Consider the following 3,465-nt stretch of genomic DNA (forward strand, 5'->3'; position numbering starts at 1 on the left):
GCCTACAGCTGGGAATCGCATCACGCAAGATGATGTCTTGTTGATCGAAATATGCCACCGATGACGTGTGACATACATTTAGACCTGAGAGTAATGGAAAATACAATTAACCTAAATAAACTAACAAAATTAGCTTTTCTGGAATTAAATATAAATATGTGTTCTGGAATTAAATATAAATATGTGTTCTGGAATTAAATATAAATATGTTTAAAGAGAGAATAAATAAAAGTTAGAGCTAAAAATTGTTTAATAACTGATTGAATCTTTCGGAACAATATCCAGTAACGTCAGTGATATAGAAACATTTCTTTTCCTTGTAAAATACTGGCGACGTTTGTCTATTTTTTACACCAAATTGTTTTGTCCGATGCGCTGTTTACTCTACACCTATAAATATAATTCTTTCTACAGTGTCTGAGATTTTAGGGGAGGGGACTAGTCAATTACATCGACCTCAATATATGACCGGTACTTATTTCATAGATGAAAAGACGAAAGGCAAGTCGACCTCATCGGCGTTCGAACTCACAACGTAAGACGGTCAAAATGTTAGCATTATTTTGCCAAGCATGTTATCCATTTCCCCAGCTTATTGCCTTAGGTTCACCTATCATAATGGCTTCAATGAACACAAATAAACTACCGGAGATTTAGAATAATTTATATACACAAAACAGTTTTATCTCTTTTCCTCGTGATTTCTTATGAAATATATTTCAACCAAGACAATTACTTCTCTTATTCCGGACGAAATAGTTTTCAGCTACATTATTCAAATATGCTCTTCCATTTTTTAAGACGTCACGATGTCATCAGAGGGAGATTTGATAGCTATTTCATGTAGTACAATCAATTACCGCACTTTGTTTCTCGTTTGCTTTTAAGCAGTACAATTGTTTTCCAGAGAAAGAAACAGTACATTGGCACGCTATATTTAAACCAGTTAAGGAAGCCTAACATTAACCCGTTGTTTAGTTAACAAAATTTGAAGCCGTCCACCAACATCCACCCACCATCACATACATACGCTCATACTTTCTTACACAAATGAATTCAATTATGTTTATTTGATATGTTTAATTTTAAGTATCGGTCATTTATAAATATTTACCAAGCGATGATGAAATATTGTGTATGCTTCTGAGATAGGTATGATATATATTTTTGTCTGGAAGTGGTGTACCTCATATTTACCTTCCTATAGATTAATCTTCTTGAACCCGCATCTGCTTGAACGATACTCGACCCACCGTCAAACATGCATGCTAATTGAATAAATAATTGTTTGGCCAAAATAATGTAGGCCAATGACCTAACGAAACATCGGATTTGATGACCGTAGACTGCCGCGATCTATGTGAAATCTGAACCCGGTATGATTCTCAATTTTTTGAACTATAGTAATGAAAGAAAACAACTCCCCCGTAGGAAATGAATACAACCAATTAGCAGAAAACCTATTCACATCTTGACTAACAACGAACCTCGGCCGTGTAAACTTTTCATTGTTTTGTTCAATGCCATATACACGAAGTGTTGAAGCATTTTGATAATAGTTTGTACAAACATACATACACTCGTACACTCACACACGCGTAGACAGATGTATTTATAGCATATATGCTTACAAGTATAGGCATATCTATTGAGACTGATTACAAAAGAAATAGTAATACTTAATTTTTACGACGAATAAAAAATAATCATCGTAAAAGAATGAATAATTACAAGTAAATTACTGGTACTTATTTTATAGACGGTACAATAATAAAAGACAGAACCAAATGTGGGCGCTTTACTTAGATATATTATTGGAAGATGCACTGCAAGGTCTGTAATATGCCTCATATCAATATTGCTGTTTCTTTTCGACGTAGTTTTGTTTGGTAGAAGTTGTTGTTCCGAAATGTTTTATTGGTATCGCCAGACCATAGACTTCATTGAAATTAATGTAGGGCATATTTGAATAATATAGCCGTTGAATAGTTGCAAATTCATGGTTGCAAGAAAACATGGGGTACCAGGGAATACCTGCATGTTAAACAACGGTTTCAGCCCAGTTTGTATAATAAGAAAAACTTGGGCGACACCTAGCGAGCTGGTAAGTCGTTTCATCCGAATCCGTAGGGTAACTTGTATTCCTTTTATGCCTGAGTAGCTGCAGCAACAAACCACATGTCGGAACATTACCCCATTTTCGGGCTGATCTGAACTTTATAGAGTGTTATTAGTTACTGAACCCTGAATTATTTTGTGGTCACCAGTCGTATGATGTAGTGTTTGCGGTATTGAAGATGTGCTTTGCTGAGAGAAATCCTCAGGGTCCTATTACACAGAACACTCTCTGACCAATTCATTCAACTCATGTTGAATTTAGCAGTCATATAATAAAAGACCCAATGTACTGAATGAACAATGAAGAGTATAATACAACTACAACAACATATATACTGCACTGTTACACCCCAACAAATAAAATATATACTAATCGCATAATCGATATTCGAGAACATAACATTTACTGATATCCCCAGAAACACGAATTCTACACAACTACCACCCAGGGACGTAATATAAACAACATATAAAGCATATACTCTACACTGTAGTACGCAGTACAACTCTTACGAAGCACAATCGCTTTTCAAACGATAGGGAGATGAAACATAGCAATTATGATTAAGAGAATAAGTAAATGTGAACTTAATAGCTATCGTTAACATAGTGAAAGTGATAGAAACAGTAGTGTCATCAGGATAAATCAACTATTCTAAGCATCAGATACGTACCGGAAAATTGTAACTAGCTCGGAACATCTCAGAGAGAAGAACCAAGCAAAAAATCGAGCATTTTCGGCAGACAATGATAGAGAGAAAAATTTGTAGATTTTAATGGTAAAATCAACGAAAAATTCTGAAAGAAAGAGAGAAGGAGAGAAGGAAGAAAAACAACATTAAGAAAGTACAGTATCCAAAAATCAATGTGTTGCTTTATTGAGTTATTCGCTCAATTGCAGAAAATCTATCTTTATGATCAGGAAATGGTGACACTTCATTGAAAAGAATATACTGTGTGACTCTAAACCAAACCAATTTTCACCAGAAGTAGGTAAAAATGTTAGGAATCAATTGCAACAGCGAAGGCAGCAGAAAGATCTAAAGCAGTATTATGAGCAGGGCTTGAATCACTCCATCCACAAGTCAACGATGTAAATAACATGTGAAACCCACAAGGAATATGAATAACCCAGCAAGCTGTTCACAAACGAAACAAAAGTGGCTCCGCCAGGAGATGATTATCTTCGAAACTACTGATAACAATACGTAGGTGGAGGTGCAGACAACATAGTTAAATATATTCAGCGACCGACTGAAACAGCAAATCACAACAGCTGGACAACTAAAGTCATCCACAAAGCTTAGAAAACTTTAAACTCACACAGAAAAAGAAACAAGGACTTAA

This window comes from Octopus sinensis, linkage group LG1 (assembly GCF_006345805.1).
Source record: "Octopus sinensis linkage group LG1, ASM634580v1, whole genome shotgun sequence".
Taxonomy (NCBI): domain Eukaryota; kingdom Metazoa; phylum Mollusca; class Cephalopoda; order Octopoda; family Octopodidae; genus Octopus; species Octopus sinensis.